This window comes from Mustela putorius, unplaced genomic scaffold, assembly GCF_011764305.1.
Source record: "Mustela putorius furo isolate JIRA1106 unplaced genomic scaffold, ASM1176430v1.1 tig00003867_pilon_pilon_pilon, whole genome shotgun sequence".
In the NCBI taxonomy this organism is placed as follows: domain Eukaryota; kingdom Metazoa; phylum Chordata; class Mammalia; order Carnivora; family Mustelidae; genus Mustela; species Mustela putorius.
Window position 1 is genome coordinate 24,464,550 of NW_025422019.1, and position 11,215 is coordinate 24,475,764.

Consider the following 11,215-nt stretch of genomic DNA (forward strand, 5'->3'; position numbering starts at 1 on the left):
CAGCCACATGCAGAAAAATGAAATTGGACCATTTCCTTACACCACACACAAAAATAGACTCAAAATGGATGAAGGACCCCAATATGAGAAAGGAATCCTTCAAAATCCTTGAAGAGAACACAGGTAGCAACCTCTTCGACCTCAGCCGCAGCAACATCTTCCTAGGAACAACGCCAAAGGCAAGGGAAGCAAGGGCAAAAATGAACTATTGGGATTTCATCAAGATCAAAAACTTTTTCACAGCAAAGGAAACAGTTAACAAAACCAAAAGACAACTGACAGAATGGGAGAAGATATTTGCAAACGACATATCAGATAAAGAACTAGTGTCCAGAATCTATAAAGAACTTAGCAAACTCAATACCCAAGAACAAATAATCCAATCAAGAAATGGGCAGAGGACATGAACAGACATTTCTGCAAAGAAGACATCCAGATGGCCAACAGACACATGAAAAAGTGCTCCATATCACTCGGCATCAGGGAAGTACAAATCAAAACCATAATGCGATATCACCTCACACCAGTCAGAATGGCTAAAATCAACAAGTCAGGAAATGACAGATGCTGGCGAGGATGCGGAGAAAGGGGAACCCTCCTACACTGTTGGTGGGAATGCAAGCTGGTGTAGCCACTCTGGAAAACAGCATGGAGGTTCCTCAAAATGTTGAAAATAGAACTGCCCTATGACCCAGCAATTGCACTATTGGGTATTTACCCTAAAGATACAAACGTAGTGATCCAAAGGGGCACATGTACCCGAATGTTTATAGCAGCAATGTCCACAATAGCCAAACTATGGAAAGAACCTAGATGTCCATCAACAGATGAATGGATCAAGAAGATGTGGTATATATACACAATGGAATATATGCAGCCATCAAAAGAAATGAAATCTTGCCATTTGCAACAATATGGATGGAACTAGAGCGTATCATGCTTAGTGAAATAAGTCAAGCAGAGAAAGACCACTATCATATGATCTCCCTGATATGAGGAAGTGGTGATGCAACATGGGGGCTTAAGTGGGTAGGAGAAGAATAAATGAAACAAGATGGGATTGGGAGTGAGACAAACCATAAGTGACTCTTAATCTCACAAAACAAACTGAGGGTTGCTGGGGGGAGGGGGTTTGGGAGAAGGGGGTGGGATTATGGACATTGGGGAGGGTATGTGCTTTGGTGAGTGCTGTGAAGTGTGTAAACCTGGTGATTCACAGACCTGTACCCCTGGGGATAAAAATAGATGTTTATAAAAAATAAAAAAATTATTAAAAAAAAAAAGATTAGAAAAAAAAAAGATTCTTAAATTACTTTTGACCAAGAATTTCAGAAATAGCAACATGAATAAGGTCAAGCAGTACACAATTAACCAATCCCATTTTTTTTTTTTTACAATCCTTGTAAAAGAGGTTTCAAAGTGTTCTCTTGAACAAAAAACCACTGATGATAGAGCCTCTGGTGATAATGGGCCTGGCAATGCATTTCTGTGTTTAACCAAGAACCTTATGTCAGAATGACCTTTAAATATTATGAATATTTATAATAGGAAGTGTTGTACCTCTTTATAAGTATAATTAAAAAGACTTTAGTCCTTTCCATCTGCAAATAAATACCATGTCTCTGTTGCCAGTTTTATTAGTATTACAAGTGACATTTTCATAACTATTCCCCATGAGAACCCAGGACAGGGTGGCAGCAACTCCGGATTCTTTTTGGCCCTGTTTCTAGGTAACACATTACCCTAGAAATACTATCTAATTTCCACATTAAAAACAGCAACAACAACATATTATAGCTACTTCAAATAGGCCAGAAAATGATTTTCAAGTGATAGACATGTATATAAGATATGGTTTCCCAATATCCTCTACTATGCATTATCTTGTACTTAAATGAGGCTTATTTGAAGATTTAAAGTTGCCTGGATATAAGCAACCAAAAATGAAATTTAAACAATACCATTTAGAATATTGTCAGAGAACAAAAATAAAGACTCATTTAATGAGAGATGTGCATACTGCTATTGCCTGTGTAGAAAAATGCAAAAACCTACAGAGAAAAATTAGAGAAGAACTAGATAACAGATTTGCCCTGTTTATAGATCATGTCTCAGTGCTTTTCAATTAACGTCAAGCTAGCCTACAGAGTCAATGCTATCGCAACCAAAATCCCAATGGGCACTTTTTAGTAAAAACTGGCAAGGTGGGAGAAGCTCAAATAAGTAAGTATTCATATGGGGAAAAAATGAGCCCTCCCCCTTCTATCTCACATGATACATAAAAAATAATTCAATCAGGAAATTCATAGAGACAGAAAGTAGGAGAGTAGTTACCAGGGAGAAAGGAAAGTTGAATTATTGTTTAATGGGTACGGAGTTTCAGTTTGGGTTGATGAAAAATGCTGGAGATGGGTAGTAGTGATTGCACAACCATGTGAATATATTTAGTGGCCATGAACTATACACTTACCAACGGTCACGATGATCAATTTTATGTTTTAGATAGATAGATAGAGATGTATTTTAAAACCAGAATTATAGAGAAACAGCAATCGAATCTTTGAAAAGCAACATGGCCCTCATAGCAACCTTGGCCCTAACTTATCTGTAGCTTAACAAGTAGAATGGGAAACCACTTTGCCTCACTCAAAGGCTCAGGATAAAAGACCAAATAAAATAGTGCTTAAGGACTTGAATGTATACATCAGACTAGTGGAATTAAAAAATGCATGGCAGGTTGAAAATGTGTACTTAGAACTCTGAGAAAATGGAATAATAGAATTTCCATTAGACTGAGACTCCCTTGAGATGCCATTGCTGGCTTCTTACACAATATGTGCAGTTTAATGTATCTCAGTTATACTTCAATAAAGCTATGAAGAAAATAGTGCAAGTTGAGTGATAGAAAGGAATATAAAAGCTAAAGATGTAACACTTGTGGAATAAAAGAGAAGAACATCTTTGTGGTAGAGGGTAAACAAATATTTCTACAGAACACAGAGCACAAAGAGGACCAACAGTAACAGAAAAGGTAAGTAAGACCCACAGTGAGAAAAGAGAACATGCTCATCAAAAGAAATTATTAAAAAAATAAAAAAGTAAAACACAGACTTGGATACTTATGTTTGCAATTTGTATATGTGATAAAGAATTTGTTTCTAGAATATGTATTTTAAAAATCTCTAAAGCTGAATAATATAAAGATAAGCACACAAAAAACAGGGCAAAAGACTACCAGACACTTCCCTCAAAGAATATGTAGCTCATCAATAAACACATAATAGGCATTCCACTTTTATTACTCATTGTGGAAATGCAAGTAAAGCCACATCAAGAAGTCACTTTGCTAGAATAACTGAAATTAAAAGGAATGAGAATACCACGTGTCCACAGGCAGGTGTAACCACTGGAACTTTCATATATTCCTGGAGAAAGGGAACTGGTACAATCGCTTGGAAAACTATTTGGCATTTCACTATGAAGCTTAAGTATATCTGCCCTGTGATTCAGCAAATCCACTCCTAAATATTTTCCCAGGAGAAATCAAAACCTACAGTCCCCAAAATACTTGTACAAGAATGCTTAATACAGTTTTTTTATAATATTAAAAATTGGAAACAAACTACAAGACGAATGGATAAACTGTGGATATTTACATAGGGAACACTGGTCAGAAATAAAAATAAAAACACAATCGAGGTACATGAGAGTGAGAAGGAGTCTCAAAGAAACCATGTTGAGAAAAAACAAACAAAAACAGTTATTTAAAGTTCTATTTATATAGAGCCATAGACCTGAAAAAATTGTTATCTAGAAATCAAATTGTGATTGGCTGGCAAGGGGGGAGATTAAATGAAGGGTGCAGGAAAAAACATTCTATGGTGATGGAAATATTTCCAGTTGTAGTCCGATCACCTAAGAGCATGTACTTGTCAAAACTCATTGCATTAAACACTTAACATCTTTGCATTTTGTTCACATTATACCTTGTGATCATTAGTTTTATGTCAACATGGAGGGTATTTTGGGATGAGATTTACATTTAAATAGGTGAACTTCCAGTAAAGCACATTGCTCTCCATAATATGGTTAGGCCTCATTCAGTCAAGCGAAGGCCTGAAGAGAACAAAAGGACTGGCCTCCCCAGCAAGAGGGAAATCTTCAGCTGAATACCCTTGGACTTCATCTGTACCATAATCTCTCCTGGGAATCTGGCCTCCTGGTCTATACTGCAATTTTGGACTTGCCAGCTCCCATAATCACATGACCTGATTCTTAATAATAAACCTCCTCTGTATAAACACATTCTATTGTTTCTGTTTCTCTAGCTAACACTGACTAATACATACCTCAAATCCAGAATAGTATTGAGTAAATTCACCAGGGACAATATACTAGTTCTGCAAGAAAATCCTTCCAAGATTTCATTCCAAGCTAAGATCAGAGTACACGCTTTAGAGATAGCCAAGAATACTGTTTATTTTTCTTTGTTACTCTTTGTTATTTGTTATTGTTTATTTTTCATAGAGAAAAATAAATATTGTTTATTTTACATGAAGAAAAATTTGTCTTTATGAAAAATAAACAATATTTATTTTTTTCTTTATGAAACTTGAATATTCCTATTAGGAAAATCAAATTTGAGATTTTATTCAGTCAATCCCATCAATTTATCTAATCCAACTTCCTCCTTCCCAAAGTTTCTGAGTCTCTATCCTTCATGAAATCTATTTCTAAGAGGATATTTCAATTTGTCCCTACTCCTAGACCACAGTCCTCTGGCCATGCTTCTGCCACAGAGTCTTATTCTAGGCATCGCCCTTCTGGGGTCTCAGCTGGAAGTGACTGGAGTTTAACAAGGCCCCTCCATCTTGGGAGAATCTAAATGTCAATGTACCTGGAAATCCCTGCCAACCCATTGGCTTGTAGCCAGTCTTCCACCAGGTTGCTCTACATAGGCATACCTTGGGAGTCAGCCAAATCCTTGAGAAATTTTCGTGCAGCTTTATATACTCACTTTTATGAATTCACCTTCCTCCAGGAGTTTTCTGCCTCATGTCTTATCCATTTTCTTAGGAACAAACTCATCTCTGTAAAATTGGTCATTTTGGGGGCACATGGGTGGCTCAGTGGGTTAAGCCTCTGCCTTTGGCTCAGGTCATGGTCTCAATGTCCTGGGATCAAGCCCCACATCGGGCTCTCTGCTCAGCAGGGAGCCTGCTTCCCCCCTCTCTCTCCCTGCTGCTCTGTCTACTTGTGATCTCTCTCTGTCAAATAAAGAAATAAAATCCTTAAAAACTAAAAAAAAAAAAAAAAAAAAAAAAAAATTGGCCATTTTTTGCTGTTCATTCCCATGAGCTGAAAATGAAAAATAACGTTTGAAGAAAACAGCCCACTTACTCTAGTCATACCACCTTGCTTCCCTTGTCCTAAGGATGGGAGCCTTACAACCCAACCTTACTTGTTCTCCAGTGCTTTCTTTTTTAAAATTTCTTTAATTTTTTAAAGATTTTATTTATTTATTTGACAGAGATCACAAGTAGGCAGAGAGGCAGGGAGAGAGAGAGAGTGAGGAGGAGGCAGACTCTCTGTTGTGTAGAGAGCCTGATGCAGAGCTTGATCCCAGGACCCCGAGATCATGACCTGAGCTGAAGGCAGAGGCTTTAACCCGCTGAACCACCCAGCTGCCCCTCTCTGCTTTGGATAGTTTGTCATAGTGTTTTCAAAGACTTCACAGCTAGAACTAAGTTTATCAGAGCAATCTCTAAAAACATAAATCAAATCAAGTCAACACCCTGCCAACCCAAAAATCCTGTAATGGCTTCCCACTATACTTCGAACAAATTCAGATACCTACTCTTAATCTAAAAGGGCTGCATCATCCGACCCTTGCTTACCTCCCCTAGTTCACCGAGAGTCACTGTTGTGTCATTTCTAGGGCTACATGACTACATGTCCCCCAGACACTATAAACAGTACAAGGCCCTTGGTGCCTGGGCCCTTTATGTTTGCTCCCCTCTCTCCTCAGCCTGAAACACTGTTCTCTGACTCTTACTGGTTGATTTCTTCTCACCCCTGTGGTTGAGCTAACTGTAACCTTCTCAGAAAGCTCCTCCCTGACTGTATTGTATAATTCTGGACTCTCTGGTTATTCCTTATTTCTATACACTGTTGTTTTCTTTTTTTTAAATTTTCCCTCTTAGTTGGTATCATGATAAATCACAGAGCAAAATCATGTAAAAAGAATTGGGGAAAGTAAAGGGAAACTAAGTAGGATTTAGCTACGCAGGGAAGGGGAGAATATAATGACAACATCTGCAAAGTCACCTACATCAGGATCTAATGAGAATATTCCAGCCCACAAGAAGAAGATAAACAAAGAATGCGCTGGATTTGGGCCACATTCTACGGTGTTCCATGAGATCTTCTAAAGAGATCTGCTTTCACCCTAGAACCAGTGCTCCAAATGAGCATTTATTAGAGCCTAAAACCATTCTTAACCAAATTTTGTTTTGCTTTTCACTTAATAGTATGTTGTAAACCAGTTTCCAAATCAGCACATATGCACCAATACTGTTATGGTTAGTGGTTAGTACATTTGGTTAGTACATATGGTTAGTACATTTAAACATCCCATATGGAAGACTTTAAAGGTTGTTTCTTTTTTTTTTCTTTTTAAGATTTTATTTGTTTGACAGAGAGAGATCACAAGTAGGCAGAGAGGCAGGCTGAGAGAGAGGAGGAAGCAGTCTCCATGCTGAGCAGAAAGCCTGATGTGGGGCTTGATCCCAGGACACTGGGATCATGACCTGAGCCAAAGGCAAAGGCTTTAACCCACTGAGCCATCTAGGCACCCCAAAAGTTCTTGACTTTTATTTTAACTTTTCCCTATTAATACTTTCAGTTTTATGTGATAAATCTGTCTTTACTTTATGCCCTCTCCTTGATTACTTGGAAAGTATTTCCCTACCCTAAGATGCATTCAATTTTCAAAATCATCTTAAAATTTCATTGAAATGTTTATTATCTACATCTAGAATTTGTTTTGATTTATGTGGCGAAAAGGGAATTTATGATTTCCTAAATAGAGGCAAGTCATTGCTGTATATGATAAGTAATCTTTCTCTACATGTTTAAGAGGTCAATTTTATGAAATACCCAAGTTATACATGTAAGAATATATGAATATATGTGAATCACCCCACATGCACATATCCACATGCATGCAAACACCTGGATCCAGGCATTTTGCCCTGATTCATTGATTACCCATTGATATTTACCATAGTACTTCTTACTGACTATTCATTAAATTACATATTATATTAGTCACTAAACTTCACTCGATATTCACTTGGTAACCAAATTAAATAGTTGAATGTAGTATATAACATCTCAGCTTTACAAACACATTTTACAATATTGTAAGACAAAGCACCATTTATTATTCTTGTTTTCAAAATTTTTTTATTATTTTACTTCATTTTAAAAAGCGGTACAGTATTGGGGCGCCTGGATGGCTCAGTTGTTAAGAGTCTGCCTTCGGCACAGGTCATGATCCTAGGGTCTTGGGATTGAGCCCTGCATTGGGCTCCTTGCTCAGTGGGAAGCCTGCTTCTCCCACTCCCACTGCTCGTGCTTGTGTTTCCCATCTTGCTACGTGTCCCTCTGTCAAATAAATAAATAAAATCTCTAAAAAAAAAGTGTTACAATATTAAAAGATTATCTCAAAACATATTACAAAAATGTTACATTTGACACAAAAAGGAGAGTCATCTCAAGATTGGAATAAATATAGGGAGAAATGTTTTCTACAGAACTGGGATAAAACTAGATTCCAAGGATTTGCTCAACCCTATTATCATTCATCCAGTGCCTTACTGAGTACACACAAACCTTTCAGTAAATATTCACTGATTGATTGAAAAACACATTTGAAACCATTTAAAGTGTGAATTATTTGTTCAAGTTGTACAAATAAAATTACACAAATAGAAAACTCCCTTTTACAAGTTTATGAGACATGAGTTTGAATCAACAGTTAATACATGTTCATTGGCTAGTTGTAAAAAATCTCAATTGTTTTATAGTATATACAACAAAGTAGAAGATACAGTGAGTCTCAAAAAGCTTGTAATAAAATCAAAAGAGGTAATGTGCATTTAACCATTACAGGGAAATTAAGAATTCTGAGGATAAGGAAATTTGCAAGGTCTGGAATTTCCCAGGTTCTGTAAAGAAGGCTAAAGAATGATGGCATTTCTCCTCGGGGCCATAACAATTTACAGGGCAAATGTCAGCACAGTGGAGATTCTCCCCTCTAGTACTCAGAACTCCTAATGAGAGAGCTTTGATGAACTATTCCCCTGGAAGCAAGTAAACTTCTTATGTACATGACAATTATCATAGGTGGAATTATTTGTGAAAATATTTCCAAATATTTGGAAAAAAACAAAACATATTCTTAGTTCCTTTGTGCATAATGTGCATTCCCCTCACCCCCCTGTTTTTTAAAAAACTTTTTGCTTTCTTCTCTTTTTAAAATTCCATGTCCAGGTAAGAAACTTGTGTTCATGACGGAGGGTATCAACTAAGTATTCAGTTCTGTATTCTATAACCCGTAGTGCTGCTCAGTTGTTTAGGTTATCTATTTCCCACATAGACATACTATAAGCACAGCATATGCTAACAAAAGAAATAAGGAATAGCAGATAAAATATATTTAAGCCCACCATATTGTTATGCTTGTAGACATGATGTCGGGATCTCTAGGGGAGTAGAGTAGGACCTTGAATAGGTTTGACTGTTGGTGCACTAGACTAAGATACCTGAGAGAAAAAAGCAGAGCACTAAAAAAAAAAAAAAAAAAAAAAAATAGAATAAACTAAAATAAAACAAAGCCCTTAACAACTCAATGAAAAAAATCTATCAAGATTAAAACCTAAATATTTAGATAATACTTCACATTCTTAATGTATATATATTATCTGTCCTTAAAAACCTCTATAATATTTTATGTTTGAAGAATTAAGTTCCAAAGAAAATGCTTCACAATAGATATATCACCTTGAGCTTTTTATTTCATATATTATCCTGGCTTGTTTATGAATTATCTGCTCCATTAGGTCTTTACTCCAATAACCTTAGAAGATCCCTTGAGATTCCCATTCTAGTGACTATAGGGTGATATTTATACCTTTCAGAAATAAATACTTTTATTTTGAAATTGCTTATGAAGGGGTTAAGGCAGTTAATCACATTTTTTTTAAACACATTTTTTTCCCTAATGAAATACCAAGAGAATGAAAATAAATAGATGGATTTATGGATGTATACCAAAACATCACTAAAGCTTAGTCGACTCAGTATACGAAGCCACTTTAGTAATCAGTAGAGATCACTGTCAAATCCGTTGGACAGTAACAATTGAAGTCAATAGTAAAGTCAGTCAGAATCATCCCTCCAACTACATTGTATCCTAGCTCAGTTATCTAGCCTCTGCAGTCATGGTTCCAGATAGTGAACCCTTTTTGTCACTATCATTCTCTTTCATTCTTCCTCTTTTATCTACAAATACTCTATAGAAAATAGATTTATGTAGCCCAGTTTTAACACTAGAGTTTCAATATAAAAGTGAAACAGTCTCTCTCTCTCTTTCTCTCTTAAACCAATTTAAGAAAGGAGAGAGGAACTCCTGAGGCCCAAGTGTCCTCAGTAATTTCTTTTTGGTTTTGCTATGTGGTAATGGCTGAAAATGGGCTGTTCTTAGACTCAGGATGAATTGCAGCAAGGTACACACTTCTCCGGAAGGCCCTGAGAGCTAATAGATAATTTATGCTGGGGATATAATTTCACAATAATTTAATAGTTATCAGTCATGTGTTAATAATTATTCTTCCTAGCAGTTCACAAAGGAGAATAGGGGTGCAGAGTATTTAACAACTAAAACATAGTCCTTTGGACTTCTTTTTCTTTTTTTTAAAGATTTTATTTATTTTATTTGACAGAGATTACAAGTAGGCAGAGAGGCAGGCAGAGAGAGAGGGGAGGAAGCAGGCTCACTGCTGAGCAAAGAGCCCGATGTGGGGCTCTATCCCAGGAACTGGGATCATGACCTGAGCCGAAGGCAGAGGCTTTAACCCACTGAGCCACCCAGGCGCCCCATAGTCCTTTGGACTTCTTAACCTTTTGGAATACTGATGTTCTAATCCAAGTAGATAATCCAAGTCTTAGTGATTAATAGAAGATCTTTCCATGATTTTCTGTTCTGGTCTACCCTTGCCTCTAAGCTCTCCCAAAGAACCCTCACCAATAGAGAGTATGATGGTCATGATCGACTAATGAGAATCCGTGTAAATGTATATTATCTATTAATATCAACTTTATGATGACTCAGCTACAATACCTCTCCATTCATGACTGGCATGTTAAGAATAGTACTACCTCATATTATTGGTATAATTCAATGAATTGATACATTATATTAAAGCAGAGTAAGCACTCAATAGACATTAATTTACTCTTCTGTCTCTTGCTATAGCTGCCACTGTTGTAAACAACTGTATTGGACACCAACCTGCATGGCAGCCTCACCTTTCTGGTCCCTCTCCAGGGCCCCACATCCTTTGGCCCATTGCAGCAATAAATTTGAAAGCATGTGGGAGTGAGGAAGGCACAGAATTCCATGTTACCATTTTGGTACAAGAGTTAAATAGGTTTTACCCTAAATTTCTTTCTACAGGGTTATGACTGAATCACAATTAAAAAAAAATTAACTGAAAATTCATAGTTAACAAAGGGGGATACAATCAGCAGCTAATTACAACTGCTGATCCATGTGGTTTATTTCAGAGTTCACTGGCCCAGGATTACCTTCAAGGATCCCCTAACAGTGTAGTATTCTAGCTGACAATTTGCTTGCAAGTAGCAAGGTCAATTTGCCTCTCATGATCAGAAAAGTGGTGGAACATTCTCTTCTCAGTTCAATTATTATGAGGTCCAGAGAGAAAAGTTCTCCCACCAAAAGCTTGTCTTTTCAGTTCCCATTTTATTTTTTTGTCCCAGAATCTGCATTTTCCTCTGAGTCATTTTCAATAAAATCTCTGATCTCTGCAATCTAACAATACAGTTTAATGTAGTTTAATCCATTCTAAGTATTCTAAAGAGAAGAAACATTTCTACCATCTGTCTCCTTCTGCCTTCTCATCCAGTCAAA